The sequence below is a fragment of the Mus musculus genome, chromosome 5 (genome assembly GCF_000001635.26).
Source record: "Mus musculus strain C57BL/6J chromosome 5, GRCm38.p6 C57BL/6J".
Classification (NCBI taxonomy): domain Eukaryota; kingdom Metazoa; phylum Chordata; class Mammalia; order Rodentia; family Muridae; genus Mus; species Mus musculus.
In genome coordinates, this window is record NC_000071.6 from 116,307,341 (window position 1) to 116,330,524 (window position 23,184).

At 47.7% G+C, this 23,184-nt stretch overlaps 1 long non-coding RNA gene across 1 annotated transcript; it reads left to right on the forward strand.

The window, feature by feature from the left end:
- Nucleotides 1-5,019: 5,019 nt before the first annotated feature.
- On the forward strand, nucleotides 5,020-10,935 carry B230112J18Rik (RIKEN cDNA B230112J18 gene). The gene is made up of 3 exons (NR_110475.1): nucleotides 5,020-5,128; nucleotides 10,074-10,249; nucleotides 10,625-10,935. It is a non-coding gene; the product is annotated as an RIKEN cDNA B230112J18 gene (long non-coding RNA).
- The last annotated feature ends 12,249 nt before the right edge of the window (nucleotides 10,936-23,184 follow it).

Here is a 23,184-nt window from a genome sequence, read left to right on the forward strand (position 1 = left end):
TTTCCATAGGATACACATTGCATAGAATATACATGTATGTATGTATGTATGTATGTATGTATGTATGTATGTATGCATGTGTGTATCTCCCTACCTATCCATATATTGCCTAGTGATTAATTTAGTCTGAGGTCCTAGCTGATTGCAATCAGTGAGTTCTAGGTGTAGTGAGAGACTCTGCCTAGAAACATAAAATGTGTACACGTGCATATGATGTAATTGTAGATGCAATCAGCCCTCCATATCTGTCTGGACTGGGCATGAACAGTGGTTTTCTCTTGATGTTATTCCCTATGATGCAGTAGAACAACCATTTACATGACATTTCCATGAGTCTAGAGATGGCTTAAAAATGCCCCAGAGGGTGTGACTAGATAGTGTGTGGATACAGTGCCCTGTGGTACACAGGACTTGAGCACCATAGATTTTAGTATCTGTAAGAGGTTTTTTGAGCTGATCCTTTGTGGGTTTTGAGTCTCACTGTATATGGACAGGTTTAAGTCATGGAAGTGGCCTGTAGGACCATGGAAGCTGCAAAATCCAAACTCTGTAGGGAGGGCTGGAGCCTGGTGGCACAGAGGAGAGCTGGCACTGCACTTGAAATCTGGGGAAGACTCCAGCCATTTCCCTCTTCAGATCATCAGAGGAAGCCCATCCAACTAATTAGATACTTGAATTTCCGTAGGATACACATTACATAGCATATACATGTATGTATGTATGCATGTATCTCCCTACCTATCTATCTCTTGCCTAATGAACAGTTACCCTTGAGAACCGTTCCCCCCGCCCCCATATTTATGTATGAGCCGTTCAGCCAGAGGTCTTAGCTGATTGCCTAGCCAACCAGTGAGTTCTCTGTTCAGTGTACTATGGGAGGTGGATCTGCCCTATGCGAGTTCTACAGATTTGTCAGTCTTATCTAAAAACATAGCTCCCAGGAGTACTCAGATGAGTATCTGATCAAACACCTAGGCACTGTGCCCTAGTCTAGGGGAATCTATCATTAATTGGCTGGCTTGTTATATAACTGAATTACGAGCACAGTCTCTTGTCCTCTGGCTGAGCTGTGCTGGGACCTTCTAAGTAAGTGAAAATATGTGACATATTCTAACTGATCACACATTCCTTCCTGCCTTTTCACACAAATTTATTTACTTACTTGTGTGTGTACATGCATGTGCACATGTGTTTGCAGGCGTGTGCACCTCTGCACGTGTGTGGAGACCAGAAGAGGGCACTGGGTCTTCCCCATCACCACCTCTGACTACTTCTTTGAGGCAAGGTCTCCCCTGAACCTGAAGCTGACATTTTCTCAACCAACTTGGAAGCCACCATGCCCTGTGACCATCCTGCCTCTGCCCTCCTCTGGGCTGTGCCTTCCTCGGATGCATAGCTTGTCACGTAGGTGCTGGGTCCAAACTCTGGTCATCATGACTGTGTAGTAAAAACTCATAACCAAGGAGCCATCTTCCCAACTGCCTTCCCCCTTTGCAGGAGAGATCTTTCCGGGTCTGGTGTTCTGAAGAACACCCTTTAAAGGCTCAAATGCTTATTTTTAAGTCACCAAGAGCCAAGTTTAACTTTTGCCTCTACCAGCTCCTAGCTGCAGGATCTTAAGCAATGCATTTAAACGCCGAGCTGACATCGCCTCATCTCTAACATTAAACGAGTCTCTGGGTCTCAGTACAGCTGCGATGCGGAAGTTAAAGCAGCCGCAGAAACTTTCAGCCTGGTACCTAAGCATGCAATTTTAATTTTAATTTTACTTATTCATCTTATTTACTTATTTATGAGTCGGTCCCAGACTTTGCCCTTCCACGGTGCCACGCGCTTCAAGGCGGTCTTTGCGAAGTTCCAGCTCCCACCTCAGTCTCTAGAAACTCATCTCCTTGTTTCCCTTCCTCTCTTTGGTTCCTGTTTACCCCTTTCATTTTTCTCCACAAAGTCGGGTTTGCCTCACTGGGGAGCACCGGCGTGCTTCACAGATTCATCTTACCTGTCACCTCAGCCAGCCGCTGTTCTCTGGACCACTGCCTCCCATTTCCCATCATGCTCTGCTCTCTCTGCTGTCCCCTCCCTCCGTCCACTCCAGCTGCTGGGGCCCTGCCCAGGCTGCCTCTTCACAGCTCAGTATGGAGCCTTTCCCAGGCTCCCACGACAGCAGCCAAAAGCTGGCTGAGTCCTCTATGCCCGAATGGCTGGAAGTTACAGGAGAGTTGAAAGGAAGCAGATGCCAGAGCTACGCCCAGCTGTTGCTGGCTGTAACTGCTCAGGACCCCTGGATCCAACTGTGTGGTTTCCTGTGGCGCTTCCCTACCATGATAGCATCTGTCTTGCCCTAGAGCTCCAGTGAACCTGACATTACCCAGTCTAAGGCCTCTGTAAACCTGCAGCATCTGGCCTTGTTCCAGGGCAACGGGTAGTGGAAATTCCCTGTCTATTCAGAGGATCCAGTCCCACTAGCTGGGAGATTTTGTTGTTCCATGGTCTTGTGTATTAGCCAGGGTATGTCAGAGAAATAGACCAACTCCTCTGTGTGTGTGTGTGTGTGTATGCATGCATGCATATATGTATGTGTATGATTGTGTATATATGTGTATATATGTGTACATATATGTATATATGTGTGTGTGTATATATATATATATATATATATATATATATGAGTGTGTGCACATACACAGGCATGTGTACACACACATGTCCATGTATGATGTTTATGACATCTATTCCTCATAAGAAATTGGCTTACATGTTCTTGAGCTGAGTTTAGACCCAGAAGAACTGATAACTAGGGCTCCATTCTGAATCTATCTTGGTCTATCTGGTGCTGCTGTGTGTATCTTGACACTGGATATTTTATAACAAGGAAGAAGGCATTGCTTACAGTCCCGGTGACTGCAAAGACCTATATCGTGGTGGCATCCCTGTCTTTGTGCTACACCATCACATGGTGGAAGGCGTGGGAGGGGATGAAGGAGGATCACACTGGCCTTTTAAACAATGCCACAGAGTCTTTCTGCCCTAATCTCCTCCCTAAGGTCCCACCTGCTAGCATTGATGTAATGGCAGCCAATACCCAAGCACTTCAAAACAAAATTAGAGAGGACAAAAACTCTGAGTGTTTTGCTAAGTCAAAGGCTGTTTATATGTGAGGCTGAGTGTGCAGGGGAGAGGGAGAGTGGAAAGGGAGGAGGGAAGGCAGAGGGAGGAGGGAGAGAAGGTGAGATGGCGGAAGGGGAGAGAAAATATAAGAGAGAGAAAGAGGGGGAAGAATAACCAGGCCTTCAGTGGATGAGACCTTTGCAGGCAGGCATTCTTTGGATCATAAGTTCACCCCAGTCTCATCGGTACACACCCAGAAACAACGTTTAACCAACTATCTGGGCGACTCATGGCCCAGCCCCCTTAGCTATAAACTTAAACATGGTGCTCTCATTTAGAATCTGGACAATTGCTCTCATGGCTGTACCTCTCTGCCACTCTCTTTCCTCCTGGCCGAAGTCTCCAAGAGGAATTTTCTGACACCTCCCTGCCCAGATTTAAAATCAAGACAGAGACACAGAGGTGGGAACTGAAGCAGAGGCCCTTGGTTTTATACAATGGAGGAGCACCTGTCCAGGGGTCGGACATTCATAGTGTGCTGGGCTCTCCCACGTCAATCATCAACCAAGAGAATGCCCAACATACTTAATCGGACAGAGGCATACCGTTTCCTCTTCTCAGATGGTCCTAGCCTGTGTCAAACTGACAAAATAACAATTCCCCTTTTAACTGGATTCCCTCTTTGAAGGGTTCTAGGTTATCTTTTAGGTAAGGTCACACTCTGAGTTACAATGACCATACAGATTCTAAGAGATGGTTTTCGGGTAGCCTCTGGAAGGCTGTGGTGTGCCCTACAAACCTTACTCCAGAGGAACACTGTCTTGGTTACTTTTCTGCTGCTGTGACAAGCACGCGTCAAAAGTGACTCAAGGATGAGTTTATTTTCATTCACAGTTTGAGGGTTTCGTGGACCATGGCAGGGAGGGCCTGGTCACAGTTTGAGGGTTTCACGCAATACACCAAGGAGGGTGTAGTCACAGTTTAAGGGTTTCATGGACCACACCAGGGAGGGCGTGGTCGGTTTAAGGAGTTCAAGGACCATGGCAGGGAGGGCGTGGTCACAATTTTAGGGGCTTATGGACCTCAGCAGGGGAGGCCTCCAGCTCATAATCCTCCTGCCTCAGCCTTCTAAGTACTAGGATTAAGTTTTGTATTGTCCTGCGCGGCTGGAAGGCACAATTTTCTCTTTCAGCGTCTCTCTTCTCCAGGTACAGAACCCTGTTTTTCCTTTTAAGATATTTACCCCATGGCAGCCTCAGTCCCCATGGTACAGGTAGGACTCGCTTCATCTCTCACTCGCTCCCGCCACCGCACATGATTTCACATATGACTTCTGTCCAGTTAATGGGTACATTTCATCCATTCTTCACAGTGATTGGTCTAGGTGTTGACACGTGACCAATGCTGAGCCAATGAGACTGTAGGAACTTGTAAGTTGGAAGCTTGGTGCTCTGAGGACTACTGTTGCAAAACAAAACAAAATAAAAACCAGGTGAGAGGCACCAGGGGAAACTGATGCTTGCTAGGATAATTATTCTCCTCTGTGTGGAGCAGATCTTGAAGTTCACATCAACAGCAGCCCTTCCACTTACAATATACTTCTTTTTGGTGTAATGTCATTGTGAAGGGTGGGTGTTTTGCATCCTAACGTGTTCTAATTAATCAATGCGACCCCCACTCCCAAACCCCTGCCTCAGTAGCTCCCCAGTAGTTCCAGGAAGCCCCCAGTAGGAAAACTTCACTAGGAGTGGAGAATTTCTTTCAGGTTTCCTTCCTGGTTTCCAAAAGAGTCCGATTTGAAGCCTCAGTGGAGAGGTTTATAATTGGTCTGTGTGAGCAAGGGGGCCGGCTGGTGAATGTGTGCCAACAAATAACTCAAGCAGGCAAAACGCCTGGGGACTCAATAATGATGTGGAAAGGCCTAAGATTTCTGTAAAAGCAGGGGTCAGTGAATTAAAATTCTCCCAGGAGCGAAGGGCCTCTGAATGCTTATTTCTGATAATCTTATTTATGTCCCGGGGTAAGTAAATCTATCTTTTGTTTGGTATTGTTCAATTCGCAGCGCTGTTTGTAATTAAAGGGGCGGGGAGTGGGGAGATGAATGAGTTCCTTAATTGGTTCTGTTCTGTGTGACTCCAAGTCAGAAGAAAAGGGCCCGGGGAGGGTAGCCTGCTCTGCCATGGGCAGCCGAGGATCAAGTGGCGAAAGGAAGGAAATACGTCGTCATTAGTGTGATCAATGGGCACAAGTGGGGCCTCCCAGGCTGAGTGAGGTCTTCCTGGAACACGGTATTAAAAAAAAGAAAAAAAAAAAAAAAAAAAAAAAAAAGAAGGCAAAAACCAGAGTAAATGTCTGGTTTCAGAATCACCCCGTCAAGGAGGAAAGATCACTCACTCACAGTGTTCCTCCAACCGTGGTTTCGGGAGTTGGGGAGATGATCAAGCAAAGCAAAAAGGTAAGGCTGCAGCTGGCTATATAACCCTCACTTTTGAGGACAGATTATAGAAAGAGGTCCGTGTATACAAATGAAAACAACAGAAGCTAGCTCACACAAAGAACTTCCTCTAGGACTGGATTGCACTGAGGGCAATCACACAGGAGTGCTTTTTTTTTTTTTAACATTATTTATTTTTGTTTATATGAATACAGTGTAGCTATCTTCAGACACACCAGAAGAGGGCATCAAATCCCATGACAGATGGTTGTGAGCCACCATGTGGTTGCTGGGAATTGAACTCAGGACTTTTGGAAGAGCAGTTCATGCTCTTAACCTCTGAGCCATCTCTCTGGTCCCACAGGAGGGTTTTTAAAAAAGATTTATTTATTTATTTATTTATTTATTTATTTATTTATTTATTTATGGGTTGTGAGTGCAGAATGCTAATGGAAGCTAGAAGAGGGCGTCAGGTCCCTCTGAACTGCAGTACAGGCTATATGTAACCTGCTTGCCATGGGTGCTGGGAACTGAATTCGGGTCTTTCGGAAGGTCAGGAAGGGCTCTTCATTGGCCTTTCCATGGCCTCTGCATCAGCTCCTGCCTCCAGGTTCCTGCCCTGTTAGAGTTCCTGTCCTGACTTCTTCAGGGAACACTGCTGTGGAAGTGTAAGCCAAATAAACCCTTTCCTCCCCAACTTGCTTTTTGGTCACGGTGTTTTACTGCAGCAATAGAAACCCTGACTGAGACACCCCTTCGCCCCATTCCCACCAGGTCACTGGTTATGAATGCCTTTTAGCCCCAGGTCTGATGCAGTCAGTGTCCAAGAAACAGTGGTTATTATTCTCCTTATGAACAACACTCTGCAGGAAGAGGCAGCCTCGGCAAACTCCATGCCTGCTGCAGACATATTCCAGGCTGTTCTTCCTGTGGGGTGATTTAGGCTTCCTTTATGAACAGAGACATAAACCAAACTAACATATCCTCCAGACAGAAGGAGGCTGGCATGTCTTCAAATTGGTCACTAAAGCGTGTCCTAAATTGGGAAGAAATCAAAACAGATTGCATCTAATTTCTCACAGTTCCAAGCAAGAAATTACCTTTTTAAGTGAAACGCTGTGGCTCTCAAGCTGTTTGCAAACACAAGGTTTATGCTCATGTGTGTGTGTGTGTGTGTGTGCGCGCGCGCACACACACGCAAGAAGTGTCTTGTCTTTGCTTGGTTTTCTGAAGTAGGCTCTCTGCCCCATGAGGATAGCTGGGTTTTCAGGGACGAGAGGCACAAGGAATCTGATTGTCTCGTCTCCCATGTTACTATGAGCTCGGTGAGCCTCCGTTATCCCACAGATGGGTGAGCATGCTATTAAATGCAAAGCCAGGGGTTTCCAGTCCGGCCGACCAGGGATCACATCCTGACTCTACGGTTGTGTGCTCTACCACTGTGGACCCTGCTTTTACATCCTGGAAAACCAAGCAGTTTATTTCCTAGGCTCTGCAGAGGTCCCCTAGAAGCTGTGGATTCAGCTTGATACTGCTGTGGGATACCTTCATATACAATTGAAAACTCCATCCCTTCTTCTGAAAGATGAATCTGGGGCTGTGGTCTGTGGCTCGCTATGAAGATGCAGGCAGGGACTTTATCCCTTACTTTGCCTGTGTGCGGCATACAACCTGCACAGCTGTTCACAGGGTCCATGGATATGTATCTAAGCCCCCCTTTCTTTACCCCTTCACACTCTCTCTCTTTTGTTTAGTTTATGTGCATATGTGTGTGTATGTGTATAGCACATGTCTATATGTGATGGTGGTAGTGGGGGGACAGACACCAGAAGAGGACAGTAAGTGTCCTGATCTATGCTCTTTGCCTTATTCCTGAGGTGGGGTCTCAGGGGAATCTGAACTAAAAATAAATATCTAGGGTGCTGGGAAGATGGCTCAGTGAGTAAGGGAGCTTCTTGTGCCATCGTGGGGACTCGAGTTCAGATCCCAGCACCCACATAACAAGCTGTGGTGTGTAATCCCATCTCTGAGGAGCGCAGGGACTGGAAGGCTGCTGAGGCTTGCTGAATGACAGCCTAGTTAAAAACAAAAAACAAAAAAAAAACCACGCACCCATGAGTGAGGGGCTCACAGAACAGATTGGCTGCCCGCAAACTGCAGGGACCATCCTGTCTGCACCCCCCCTGTGCTGAAACTAAAGACCTGCACCATCACAGCTGGGTTTCACAAGGGTGTCGGGATCTGAGCTTAATTTCCCAGCCCCAGAATATGCTATTCCTAATCCTGACATCACACAGTGCACAGCACCGTTTTAATCCCCATTTCATTTGTGAGGAAACAGAGGCCCAGAGACATTTCTCAGGGTGCCAGCCAGTTATTTTTGCTTTATGCCTCCATGGCTTATTTTTCTTTCTGCAGAATATTCTAAGATAGCCAGGCATGGTGACGCATGCCTGTGACTCGGTTCTCAGAGGGCTCAGGCAGGAGACACTGGCGTCCTAGGCGAGTCTGAGTTATGGAATGAGACCCTGTTTCAGCTCTCTTTACTCCAGGTTAGAGAATCCACACAAGAGTGATGATGTGTATGTTTTAAAACTAATGTTTGGTTGCAAATGGAGTATTGGATATTTTAAATGGCATTTCCACACTTTTTTTTCTTGTTTATCTCTATTCCTGCTGCTGCTCTTTCTTGTCCCTTTCTTCACCCCGTAGTTAACTCCTTCTGTCCCCATGCCTCCTCTAGTCTATCATCTGATGTCTCTTTTCTTTGCGAGTTCCTCCTCCCATAAGAGTTTTTCCACCTTCTTCTTGGCTCCTTTTCTTCTTAGGGATTAAGCGCATCTTGAAGACCCCTCCTGAGCAACCGTCCTCCCCTTTCCAGCGTGCTGTACAGTGTCAGGGCGGGAGTCATTTCCCACACTCTTTTTTTTTTTTTTTTTTAATTTCCTCCTAGCAATGATCTCAATAAAGTTTAAGGTTGGAACTACATCAAATCTTTTGCAAAGTACATGTGACCTCTTTTTTTTTTTAAGATTTATTTATTGATTATATGTAAGTACACTGTAGCTGTCTTCAGACACTCCAGAAGAGGGAGTCAGATCTTGTTACGGATGGTTGTGAGCCACCATGTGGTTGCTGGGATTTGAACTCTGGACCTTCGGAAGAGCAGTCGGGTGCTCTTACCCACTGAGCCATCTCACCGGCCCCTTCCCACACTCTTAACGCCACAAATAACACATCTTCATAGGCTAGGAAACCCGGGCATGAGAAAAAGGAGTCACACTGCACAGAGAACCCTGGGAACCTGCTACTGTGTTTCCTTCCTGCTGAGTTGTCCATGTGTGTGTGTGTGTCCAAGCATGTGTGTGTCTGGGAGTATATGTGTGAATGTGTAGATCTGTGTCTATGCATGTGTGTATATGTATATTCATGACCGTGTGTTGTAGGCATGTACTTGTATATATAAATATGCATGCCTGTGTGTGTCCATGAGTGGTTGTATATATGTATATATGTGTATTATATATGAATGTGCATTGTATATATGAGTGTGCCTGTGTGTGTGTTCATGAGTATGTTTGTGTATAGTTGTGTCAATGTGTAAACTTGTATCTATGTATATGCCTGTGTGTCCATGAGTGGTTGTGTATATGTATATATGTGTATTATATATGAATGTGCATTGTATATATGAGTGTGCCTGTGTGTGTTCATGAGTGTATGCATATATATGTGTATTATATATGAATGTGCATTGTATATATGAGTGTGCCTGTGTGTGTTCATGAGTGTATATGTATATATGTGTGAGAGTGTGTACTTGTGTGTGTCCATGAGTGTTTACATGTGTGTGCTAATGCCGGGCATCAGTTCACTGAACCCTTGGGCGAGCTCAGAGCTTGCTCCTTCACCTCCCAGGCTCCTGTGTTGCTATGACAACGACACTAGATAGAAGATGAGATTAAGGGGAAGTTTTTCTTGGGGCAAAGTTCAGGTACACCTTGGTTCCCTGGTGTTCCTAGCATCCTTTCAGATTTTTGGCGCTTCCTGATTCTGGCTATGTCTGCAACTGTCTTTCATCCGAGATACTCTTCTTCCTGTGTTCTGGGCTTGAGCCCCTTTCGTGCCTGGCACAGCTCTAAGAGACAGTGATGGTTGACTGTGGGGGGTGGGAGACATAATGGAGCTGAGGACAGACAGCTGAAGAAGTCCCTTCTCTGGGCTCTGTTTTCAGCCCCGTGGAAGAAGAACAAGGCCAACTGCTTAGGCCTCTGTGAGGATGAAACAGTGACTGATATTGCGCACCTACCACAGTGCTCTGTGAGTGACAGCTGTCGCCAAAATCCCCTCTCACCTCTCCTTCTTTGGAGCCTCCTGTGACAGAAATGCTGCGGGAGTCATTTGTGGGAGGCAGACAAGATCGAGGCCTCTTGCCTCCTGATCCCCTTGTTCTCTGACGCCCAAGGGGAGCAGTTTGCTGACACCTTGTAGCCCCTCTTCACCTCTGTACCCCTCAACTGTTTCCTTCCAGCCACGCCCCCATCACACCCCCACTCCAAAGGCTTCTCTTGTGCTGCCTGTGCCCTGGACTACTCACTGACTGACCTTATCTGCCTTTGGGGATTGGAGGTGAGGCGGTCTGGTGTCAACAGTACAGACTCCAGGAGTAGGTGAGAAACCCCGTGGCAAGATCATCTGAGCACTGCTGTAAGCTCCTTTAATACCCTCTACCTGTACTTTTATGGTCCCCAAAAAGCATCTAGCAATCCTTTGGTCTCTCAAGCAGTCCTCAGTTAAGTCCTCCTGCTGGAGATGCTTTTGTGGTTGCACCCTTCCCCCTCCCTCTCCCCCCAGCATTTACACAGAGGTGGCTCTGCTCCGTTCCTGCTATACTCTCGCCCTTCAGCCTTTCCTAGAAATGGTTAAAAGTAAAAACATCACCATGACCGCAGTTACACATGATGGGACCTCTGACCAGGTCTATCCCGTGGATTGAGACCCAGGTTCCCTCCGATGCTGTGAAAGAGGGTCACACAAGTAGCTGTGGATGAGCCGAGGTTCCTGCCTTGCTTTTGTCTCCAGAACAGCCCGATGGATGAGGAGAGTCACGCACACACCCGTCTACAGACCCACTTTACAGATGGAGTGACGAGCTGAGATGAACTAGTGGGCAGAGAGCCAATCCAGAGGAAACCAAGCATGCAGCCAGCGAGTCAGACATTTGTGGGAATTGGGAAAACATTGCACCTGCCCCACTGGAGACATGGATGTTAGATTTGGTTTTAGGTATACATTCCAAGTACTGTGTATGACCGCTTTCCCCAAGGACCCTCTGGGAGCATGAGACAGGGAGGACAGGAAAGAATCTCTGATAATAAAAAAACAAAAACAAAACAAAACACACGTTTTGGGTTTTTTCCAGCTCTGACATTGTCTACATGGTGTAACTCTGGCTTTGTACCCCAAGAATATCTTCAGTTGATAAATGACACAGGCATATTTTAGCAAATTCTCTAAGAGAACCAAGACTGTGCGAACACAACCTCAAGGAAATGAGACAATGCCAGGGGTCATGCTGGTGAAGATGATGATAATGATGACGGTGATGGTGATGTTGATGGTGATGCTATAGATTGTGGTGATCTTTTTTTTTTTCCTCCATATTTTAGATGAGGAAACCAAACCACAGAAATGCAAGGTGACCTTCCTGATGTCACACCACAGCTGCTAAGAGGCAGAGTTGAGATTCTAACTCGGGGAAATGGAAAGTTTACTCCATTTATATATATATATATATATATATATATATATATATATATATATACACACACACATATATATATTAGGGTCCTGGCCTCTTTCCTCCAGATCCAAAGAGAAGTCAAGGCACAAGCTCTGCCCTTGTGGACTTCCCCACTGAACTGTGGGGGAAACACAAGTCAACCGTGTGCGCCTAGTACTCTTCACAAAGGAAAGGAGGCACACACAGTGTATGCGTGGATCGACATCGCTGTGTCTCAGATCTCGCGTTAGTTTCTCAGTATCCATCTGAGATCTTCGGGTGTACGCCCCCTCACCCGAAAGCCGCAGAACAGCGGTGTGATTTTACCCCTGGCAGCATCATGCCGAGGCCTGAGCTCAGGTGAACAACTCTTATGTTTCCAGGCTGGTGCAGAAGCCGCCAGTCTCTGTTCTCAGCCCCACTGGCTTCTCCAACCCTCCCCTGAGGTTTAACTTCCGGAAGAATGAAGGACAGACGCTCTTCGCCCATCACCATCACCCTGAACAAGCAAGCTGAAGGAAGCAAATATGGCCTTCCTAGAGATGGCAGTCCCCAGAAGCCCCTCGTCTGAGGACAAGGATGCTATCTCCCTGCCTCTGACCCCGGGCATTGTCCAGCGCTGAGCTGACCATGTGACACCTTTAGGATTTACCTCTGAAATTCTACTTTAGCATTCCTTTGTACAAGCAGTTCAAAGCAAAGCCTGATATTTGCCCACGGCCTTTTAGACGCGGTCCATACGTGGCACATTCCCTGAATAATCTGTGTGTGGCACCAGCTACTTCTGTCCCCACCCCCACAGCTCCTGGCCAATGACCAGACGGGTCCTTCCCGACTCTGAGTGGATGGCAGACAGTCTGATTTTTCTCACTGGTTTGTTTGTCAGTAAGAAAAATGTCTTTGACGTCTATCATGGTTTTAATCTAAAATATGTCCCTGAAAGGGTTAAGGCTCTACTGCCAGCTCATGAGCTTTTGAGAGGCAATTGGATATGAGGGCTCTGGCTTCTAACTTCATCAACAGATCCATCAGTTTCTGCGTTTATAGATGAACAGGCTGTTACGGTATGGGCCTGCTTAGAGGAAGTCAGTTAATGGAGATGTGGTTTTCCAGGGGATCTCTTAATCTTGGACTCTGATTTTCTGCTCCCTGGCCACCACGAGATGAACAGCCCCATGGTCTATGTCTTAAACTATACCCGCTACACCATGATGCTCTGCCTTGGTACAGATCCACGGAGCCATGGCACTGGTCAACCATGGGCGTGAATGTTCTAAAACTGGGAGGCAAAATGAATCTCCTTTCCCTTTAGTTGATCACAGGTGCGGATGCCTGATGCAGGCGTGCCTGTGTGCTGCCACAGAATTACTGTTGTATGGTAACCGTGTCCTGCCCACTGAATGGCCGGAGCCACTCCAGTGTTCACTTGCTCAGACTTGCTGCAGGCAGAAGCTACAGTGGGAGTGCACATGGCCAGAGTCTTGCTCTTCCCAAGGGATGGTGCTACCCTTAGATTCCCTCCATGCTTCCAAGGGCACTTAGAAAGGCATGGGGGAGAGGAGGGAAAAACAATGTTTCTGTTCACTGAGACTGTCGGGGCTGGGAGTATCAGGCTGTCTGTCACTTTCTCTTGGAGAAATTTTGTGAATGTCAGTGCCCTCTTTGTCAGTGAAACATGATAAAAAAACTTTTGGGGTACTGGCATGGGGTGGGTCACCTCACCTTCAGGAATACTCAAGTTGCTGTGTGAATGCTGCCTTTTGCATATTAAAGAAGGTTTTCCTCTGGGATTTTTCAAACCCACACAGATGTCCACACCCTCAAACAGAATGTGATTGTATTTTTCAATACCTCAGGTCATTGCAGGGTATACACCCGCCAATGCCTTGGGGTGCATAAGTCTCTCAGCCATGGTTCACTGGCACTAGAGCCCCCCTCTCTCCATTCCTCTCCCTCTCTCCATATCTTCAGAGCTGGGTATTGTGTCTAGTACCCTGTTCATGCTAGGCAAGTGTTCCTGCCATTAGCCAATGTCCCCTCTCTGTACCTACCCATGATGCATCTGGTTCTTCATAACCCATATCCGCAGGTTCTCATTACCCCTCCAGAAGATGAGGCAAAGTGTCTTACATTTCTCCAGCTCAGTTTTTTATATTCTCTCTCTCTCTCTCTCTCTCTCTCTCTCTCTCTCTCTCTCTCTCTCTCTCTCCCTCCCTCCCTTCCCCCTCCTTCCTTCCCTCCCTCCCCTCTCTTCCTCTCCCTCTCCCCCCCCTCCCCGACCCTTTTTCTCTCTTACACAGAGAACACTAGCTTTTGCTGATGGCAGCCCACCTCAGCCAGTTGTGCATTCCTGGTTTCCCTGGGCAGGAGTATGACTCCAATCCACAGGTGTCTCCAGTCTGTAGACGCACAAATCAACATTTCCAAGTAGCCTCAAGGCTCCCACCACTAGGCATCTGTGAGTGGCCCATACCCTATTGCTACCCCCTGGGGCTGTGGATAGACAGTCAGGCCTGTGAGAAAAAGTCTCCTTTCATCCCAGGCCACAAGTTCAGCTTGAACCCTCACATGCCCTTAAATACAATGAAAAGCTGAGATGAAACCAATTTCAGCCACCTCCTTTGTCAGTCATCCTGGGAGTACTTTGAACATCTGAAGACTTGGTATTTGCAGCTCTTTCATTCTTGATTTTCTTAGTGAGCCCAGCGCTACGGAACTGCTGTGTCTCGTTTTAACACAGGCAGTAGAGATGGTCACTCCTGCCCAGGTTCACACATCAGTGCTGGAAAGCCAGCATCCAGTTCCCCTCTCTACCTCTGGGCACCTGGCTGCTTCCTCTGAAGATGAGGAACACAGCCCCACAATGTGAAATCACCTCTCCCTGGAGCAGCCATCCTCCAAAGGCTTATGGGAGTGTGTGGATGAAATCTCCAGCTCCTCGTGCCTGGGTTAGGATGAGATCCTTCACCCACAGCGGCAGGTGGCTTGATGACAAACCCTTACTTGGCTTTCACCTCACTTCGGTATCCCATCCCATCCCAAGTATGCAGTTGTTTCTATCCTTACCCCTTCTGGAGAGCCAAACCAAGACATGGTCTTTCTTATTTATGCCAAGCTGCTGGCCCCTTGAATACCGTTCATCTCCTCCTAAACTTGGTGGAGAGTTATCATATTTTTTTTCCATGCAAGAAGCAGGATCGGATGACTCAGTTTAACGGTCACAGGTGTAAGACTAGGGTTCAGCGTCATGGCCCCCATCAGTCCCAAACCATGTCTTTCTTTTGTACATATCATTCTCCTTCCTAGTGGCTGTCAGTTACTCTGTGCAGCCACCACTGGCCTCAAAGTACATCTGACATGTCATTTCCTTCATAGTCAGGACCATAGCTTTGGGTCATTTGATCACTGGTGTCTCTACTCTCTGTCCAGTCTGCTATTCTCTTTCTCTCTCTCTCTCTCTCTCTCTCTCTCTCTCTCTCTCTCTCTCTCTCTCTCTCTCTCTCTCAAGATTTTATGTATATGAGTACACAGTCGCTGTCTTCACCAGAAGGGGGCATCTGATCCCATAACAGATGGTTGTGAGCCACCATGTGGTTGCTGGGAGTTGAACTCAGGACCTCCAGCATAGTAGTCAGTGTTCTTAACCACTGAGCCATCTCTCCAGCCCCCCACCCCACCCCATCTCTGTTTTCAAAATCATCTCTCTTACCCTTACCCAGTTCCTTGATTCAATCCTGGGTGCTGTTTTCTTCCCTAGCCCTTGTCTTTGACTTGGCATCGAGCTCCATCCGCCCAGAGAAACACTCTTCCTGTCATAATTGATGTTCTCCATGGTTGGTACCATGGCTGTCTCTGTACACCTCTCTAGGTCCTTAGCTAGTTCACGATGCCTTTTGATCCACCGGTCAGAATTTGGAAGCAGTTGCACACTAGCTGAGCAAGCCTGTCGTCTGTCTGTCAGGGGGATGTGATGGCTGCCGGGAATCTGCTAAGTGAGAAGATTTTAATTGTTCCCAGGCTTGTCGCCTCCACCTAATTTCCTCTAATGAGCACACTCGGAGCAGCAAGAAGAGGCGCGGGATTGGATGGCAATTCAATCCCTCGTAATGTCAGATGGATGGCAGTGCTGCTCCCTGGTATTCCATTTGCCCGTGTCTGGGAGCTGGTCTCCATGGATGCTAATTCAATTACACGGAAACATAGAAGGAAATTGTCAGCCAAATTGCTGCCACGCAGCCCAGCTGTACCTAGCCCACATCCCTGGTGTTGTTTCCTGCTGACTCAGCAGCAGGCAGCCTTTTCCAGTTAAGAGAATGACCAGGGGTGGGAAAGCCGGCAGGGTTTGGGTGGAGGCTGGGTTCTATTTGGAATGGCTACTTTGTTTCTTCACGTAACTTCCCACCTTAGATCCCTCAACAGAAAGGAGAAGTTTAAAAGCTCTTCTTGCTTGCTTTCTCTCCACCCAAATCCTTTGATACTTTTAATTCATCACAACCAACAAAAGATGCAGAAGATATTTAAAAGAAACAGTAGCATTCTGCTTATAAGCCTCGTTTGAACACTGAGCGAAACACTACACTAAGCAACAAGACTCTGTCATTGAGTGATATGGGGAGGGGGAAAAAGATCCATGGCTTTGGTAGTTTATCATCTGGGCTCCCTTTTCTTTCTTTTCATTTTTGGGACATTTATTTATTTTTATTTATTTGGCATAATACTGTAGCATATGTGTGGAGGACTAAGAACAACCAAAAACCTCAGTAGTCAGGGGTTCACACCCAGTGGCTGTAAATGAAAGAGCAAGTCTGAGAGTTGTTGCTCTTCAATAATTAATGGCTTGGATAGAGGAGAGGCAGGCCATGCACGAAGCAAGAATTTCTGTGTTCATTATTCTCCATTCTTTTTCTCCCTCCCTCTGCAAAGTCTTACATTTGCTGTTACAAAGAAGCCCTTTGAGAAAGACGCTAAAGTGTCTCTCCAAGGCAACCATGTATGACTGGCAGGTTGTATGCCACAGAAGACTTAGTGAGAATGATCCCATCGTAGCTGCAATTGATCTGTGTGTTTATTCGAACAGTCCTTGGGCAGCCGGCAGCTGCATTGCTTCAATAAAATGAAGTGTCTAGTAGGTGATGTGCACGCTGACCCCCAGTTAGCTCTTCCTTCTGGTCCGCATAACCTATGTCCCCATCCCCTAGTGACTTGCTTCTAATGAGTAAAACACACTCAACGTGGTGGGATGTCGATTCTGATAGCAAAGGAGGGAAAGGCCAGCATTCCCCTGGCTGTATGTGGTCCTTCCCTCTCCCTCATTCTGAGGAAACAAACAGCCGCATTGTGGATAGCAGTGTGGAAGGCTCACACGGCAGGGAGCTAGGAGCACGTCTGGAGCACATTCTCTGGCCAGCAGCTCCAGAGGAAGTAGACTCTTCTTAACCACAACCAGGTGAAGAAGCTTGGAAGATCACCCATCCCATGCCAAACCCTCAGATGAGATTGAGATGCCAACGCTTTTAAGTTCAGACTCCATTCTTACAGAAGCTACATTTGGACTCAGGTAAACTAACAGGCTGGTACCTAGCATTAGTTTCCAAGTTGGCCCCCAACAAGACCTGAGCCTAACTCCAGTCTCTAGGCTAATCCCCAACAAGAGCACAATTTCCAGCAGTTATTCCTCCAACAAACCTGTACCCCCAGGTTGCAAGCCCACCCCCTTGCCTAACGACCACCAATGCAGAGGGGAGCAGGAGTTAAGTTTATGATATGACTCCCAGCACCAGCCAATTATGTTAAAGGTCACAGGAGCTTTCCAATTAAATGCTTGCACACATGTTCCCTGCTTGCTGCTTACTATAGAGCCTTGCCCCGATAGACATTCAGGGCTCCCCCACCACCAAAACTGTCCTGCATGATGGTGATGGATTGGGAGAGCACGAGCTAGCTGGAATAGGATAAAGACCCTGATGTGAGTTGCATCAGATTGGCTCCTGTGTGTATTCTTGGGGATCGTTCCATTTCCCTGCCACAACAAGACCACAGCCTCAGTAATGTCCGGATAGAAACCTGGTAGGAGACCCTGAGCCAAGGGACCACAGTGAACCTAGCTTGCCACCTCACAGAATGTGTGTGGTAATGAATGCTGTTCCTTTGAACCACGAAGATCTGAGGGAAATTTGCTGCACAGAGAAAGATAATTAATTAGTATATCTGGCCAACTTCGGACAATTAGAAGCAGGGTTCTTACAGACAGGCACTTTCCCTAGATCAGTAGTGTGGTGCTGGTGGGTGGGTTGTCTGTCTCCCTGTATCATCTTCCAACTTAGACATCTGGAGAAAAGGCTTTGGCTGGCTTTTGTATGTCTCCACCTCTCTTTTGGCATGCTGTGCAAAAGTCTGAAAGAACAGGAGAGGAGAGGTAAGGGGCTGGACAAGGCTCACCTGACTACCACCACGCCCAGGATTGCTATTGGCATCCTCCGAATGGGAGATACTTGAAGTTTCTCTTGTATCCACAGGTGGTCAAAGCCAACTCAATTATTTGAAGTTCATCTTCGATGACTTGTGCCTGTGCTGTCCCCCAAGGCGATGGGATTCAGCAGTTCTGGCTTGGCACCTCTCTCCCAGATCCATAAGCAGAGAGTAGATGCTGTCTGTCTCTGACATCTGTGAGCTGTTCTTTCAGATCTTGGACTCCAAGTTGGCTTCTACGCAGCTGCTGGAGTTAGGGCGAGATTGCCCCCATGTTTTAGGTTCCATGACATGGACTAGCTGTTTCTTCTGCTTCCTTTGCGCCTTTTCTGAAGTGTTCACAGGCTCTAGCCTGGCTAGTTCATACAGTTTTCAGGCTGCGGATGCTGACATACAAGGGGCAGCCTAGCAAAGGGGCAAGAGAGCTGCTTGGAGCCCTCCTTACCAAGATCTGGTTAGGGGAAGGAATCTCTTTCCCATCTCCCCTGGGGGAGGAGGCTCACTTTACTAGGACCCCTTGTTCCAACAAAGCCTTTGCCTAGTTTGAATCTAGAACCTTTACATACTCTGAAGGTGGGTGTTGGACCAAAGATCCTGTTATGCCCAGTTCTCGGGAAACCCAGGAGTACGCCAAGAAATGCAAGTCCGATGTAATAACCAAGAGAGTCTTTTATTTCTACGAGTCCGACTCAGATCACAAGCCCTTTCCCACCACGCAGGTTAGGAATGCAATGCTCGGTCCAGGGGCTTAGAATATTTATACACACATATGCATAAGGAAGGATCCTTGAACTTTGGGGTTACATGACTGAGGAGATGAAGAGGGGAAACCATTCTTCAAACCTGATAATGTTTGTTCAGACAGTGAGGGCAGAACTGTGCAGCTGCAAGGGGGACCCTCCTGACCTGGGAAGTAACTTTATGGTGCTGTCAGGAGCTAGTGTATTTTTACAAACCTGTCACAGCTGTCTGGGAACACTTAATTGTCCTTTTCTCGTGGTCCAAGCAAGGGCCTCTTATCATTTCAAGGATTTTTGGTCCTTGTTCCTTTCAGGGCAGGAGCCAGCTGCACCAGAGACTGTCAAGGGGAGTGTTAACTTTGGTGACACAGAGCCTAGGGTATGTTGCTTTTTGTCTGTTCCCAAAGCTGGCATTGTCCTCCCGGGGGGGATGGGGGGTCCTCAGGGGGCAGGGAGCACTACCATGAAAGGGGAGAAGGGTAGTGGCACTAACCCAGCGCCAGGCTGGGTCCTCCTCCAAAGGCCAGAGATGCTGATGAAGGGGGAAGGGAGGGGAAAGAGTGTTAACTTCTCTAACCCCATGTGGCAGGGAAGTGCAGGGGCAGGCTCCCTGTGTCCCTACAACCCCAAGTTATTTTCACCCAGATCCTTTGCCACACCTCTGTCTTGCTTATCTGAACAATCCATCACTCTTCTCGAATACTGTTCTTTGCCCGTGACGCTTGAGCTGAAACTAAGACTCACGTCACTCCACTCCTGGAAGCCTCGAGCACGTGGTCACTTTTGAAGACCTGGTGCTGGTTGGCCGTGTTTAGGTTGTCGTGGGAGACTGCGCTGACAGAACCCTTGGATTTAGGCTAGCCTTGCGTTCACTCAGATCAATAGACTATGTGAGAGGTACCTCAGTCCCGTTGTGAGTCTGGGAACCAGTTAATCCATGATTTCAAAGGTCTTTCTTACGGAAGCTTCCTGCTGCACTCGACAAGAGATTTGTTACACAGCATCACAGTGGCTCAGGATAGCTGATGCACTTGTGCCGGAACAGGAAACCAGAGAGTGGGCTTCGAGCCGAGGATCCCCGAGGATCCTCTTAGATCCCAGATGACAACGTAGGATGCCCGCATGGGTTTATCCACCTCTGTCCTGATGGGAAGATTATTTTCTTTTTGGGGTACACCCAGGTTCCTTCAGGACAAATTCCTCCTGGGCAACTGTCAAAACCCTCTAGAACAATGTAGCAAACCTGGACTTCCTCTGGCAGCTCCTTAGGGTGATTGACCCATGGATGGAAAGTGAGTGAAGCCCTCACCCGTCGACAGTCCTGGAGAAATGGAGAGCTCTGTCAGTCCCATTAGCACCGTGTCTGGGTGGCTTCCACACCTTTCCAGAAAAATCAAACACGCGGGCTCCACGTGCAATGGGATGTGTCCACAGAGAGTGGCATGTGCATGGGAGCCCACACACCAGGCCCAGCACTGATGAGGAGAGCAAGAAGGGTGGACTTTGTCTTTACTGAGAGGATTTGGAGTCAAAACAATCATTGTTCAACTCCCGATTGGCTCATCATGGTCGTAGTAATGAGAAAGCTAATTTCTAGCAAGTGATTTTTATTAGCCGGGATCTGGGCTAAGACGTTTAAGAAAACAATCTCATTTCATCCCAGACAGGGAGTCAGAGATGATGCCCACTTGAGTTTCTGATATGTATTGAGTGGGTGCGGTAGTTCTGACATGTTTAGTGGGCAGGGGAGTAACTGACAGTCCTGTGAGGTTGGGGTATCGGGGTTTTCATCTTCCAGGTGAGGAAATGGAGGATTTGTGGCTGTCCCAGGTTTCTGTGATTGTTGATGGTGGGGAGGAAGCTTGTCTAAGAATGGTAGCTTCTGGTGGTTTTATTTTCTTCAGTCCTGGCATCTCTGGGGTTCCTAGGAAAGGTTTAAATATTAGTAGTCCAGACTTCAGTTAGGGCTGCAACTCACTGGTTGCGTGATTGGCATGCACAAAGCCCCAGGTTCAACCCTCAGCACAGAAGAAATAAACTAATAGTAGTCTCAGCATCATGGGCTGCTGTGGTAATTACGTAAAGCAGACCGGGTAAACCAAGACATTGCCTGGCACAGGCTGATGGTGTGAATGCCTGGCTTGGATCCATGATCTGATTTCTGGTTGTGTGCGTATTGTGTGGGGCAGTGTGTAGAGGGGCCACATGGGAAGACCGGTAGAAGCCTTGTGGTACCCAAAGCGACATCTTGGTTTTCCCACTTGATTTCTGCGTCACCTATTCCAAGTCCCGTAACATCAAGGTTGTGTCATTTATGGCGTGGAGTTCTCCTCACGCTGGGCTCGGGCTTCCAAGGAAGCGAGTGTGGGCACAGGAACCTGCTCATTGTGAAAAACTTCCATTCAAGAAACACCATATGCTTGTGCAAATCAATCAACAACAGTTAGGTGGGAAAAAACAAACAAACAAACAAACAAACCTCTAGCAGCACACACTGTCCCTTGTTGGATTGTTTTTGAGACACAAGACAATGTGTACTGCTGCTTGGTATTTAGAAAATGGCTCGCAAGAATATTGACTAATGAGTCAGCTGACTGAGCTCAAATGGGGTGTGAGGCTCCATCTGAATCAGTTCCTTTAATGCTCCCACACCGCATGGGGCAGGTTCTGTTGGAACTGACTCGTTTTACAGTTAAAGTTGAGATACAGAGGTTAAGCAACCAGTCTAAGGTCTAAGCTCTACAGTAGAAAGGTTAGCTTTCTTCTCAGACAACAGAGGGTGAGAGTGGGAAGAACGGAGCCACTTAGATTGAGCTAGGGCCAAATCTGATGGATCGTGAACTCAAGATTCGGCATCTTCTGGCTTGAAGAGCTGTGTGTGTGTGTGTGTGTGTGTGTGTGCCTTCTCCCACCTCAAGCATAAGCACATGTATACATATATGTGAGGATGGATTTGCCCATGCATATCTGGTGTCTTTCTCTGTCCCTCTCCACTTTAGGTTTTGAAACAGAATCTCTCAATGAACCTGAGCTCACTGCTACTGAGTCCCTCAGATCAGCCTGTTTCTGCTCCCAGTGTTTGAGTTATAGCTGAGTGTCATGGTTTGTATGTGCTTGGCCCAGGGAGTGGCACTATTAGAAGGTGTGGCCTGGTTCGAGTAGATGTGGTCTTGTTGGGGTGGGTGTGGCCTGGTTGGAGTGGGCGTGGCCTGGTTCGAGTAGGTGTGGTCTTGTTGGGGTGGGCATGGCCTGGTTGGAGTGGGCATGGCCTTGTTGGGGTGGGTGTGGCCTTGTTGGAGTAGGTGTGGCCCTGTTGAAGAGGGTGTGGCTTTGTTCGAGTAGGTGTGTCAATATGGATGTGGGCTTTAAAACCCTCATCCTAGATGCCTGGAAGTCAGTCTTCTGCTAGCAGCCTTCAGATGAAGATGTAGAACTCTCAGCTCCTCCTGTACCATGCCTGCCTGGATGCTGCCATGCTTCCACCTTGATAATAATGGACTGAACCTCTGAACGTGTAAACCAGCCTCAATTAAATGTTGTCCTTTATAAGAGTTGCCTTGGTCATGGTGTCTGTTCACAACAGTCAAACCCTAACTTGGACAGTGAGCATTACCCTGTCCAGCTTTTATGTAATGCTGGGATCTGCACAGGTCCTTGTGTGAGTAGAGGAAGCACTTTAGCCCAGCTCCCCAGCCCAGGGTGAATAGTTTCAAGTATTCCCCGATATTTGTGAACAGTTACTTCCAAGATCACCCTTTTGTTCTCATGTGTTTGTGTGTGCTCTCACACGTATTTGTGTACATGCATATATGTGTGTATGAGTGTGCAGAAAATGAAGGTTAGCACTGGAAGTCTTCTTTGCTTATTGTATATCTCATCCATGAGGCACTGTATCTTAATTGATCTCAGAGCTCATCGATACGGCTAGTCTGGTTAACCAGTTTGCTCCAAGGACTCAGTTTCAACCTTTGGAGCAGAGTCCCAGGCAGATTTTCGTGCCCACCTGGCATTTCCATGGACCCTGGAGACCCAAACTCTAGTCCTTATGCTTTGGAGGTAAGTTACTCTTAAAGGGGCTGTCAGTCTACAGAGCAGAGGAACTGGTCGTTCAGTAGTGCCTACAAAGGGAATCACAGCTGTGGGGAGAAGATTCCCCCACTCTGGGCAGTCATCAGTCACCTACAACTCTCCAAGGGCCCGGCCCTGTGAGCTATTTTCTGTTCACACTGGCCTGTCATCTGGGGCTGTCACCCAGGTCAGCCATATTGCTGAGATGACATGAGTGTGGTTTCCCAGTTATGTCTAGAAGACACGATCTCACAGCAGACTTCTTGGCAGTCTGGCTCTTACAATCCTTCCACCCCGTCTTCTGTCATGTTTCCTGCGTCTTATGTGCAGGGGCAGTGTCGTTAGATGTATCAAATGTGGCCGGCCCCTCATGCTCAGCTCTTCTCTGTGTTTTGATCAGCAACAGTCAGTGACACCCCCACCCCCACTCCCGATGCCCAGGGAACCTACAGATGCACCTCCTCCCCCTCTGCCCTGCCAAGCTTCAGCAGTGAGTCCAGATATTCTGAAGAGGAAAAAAAAAGGGGGGGTAGGGCACTGTGTTTTTATCTGATTGCGGAGCACTAGAGGGGAGATTGCCTTTG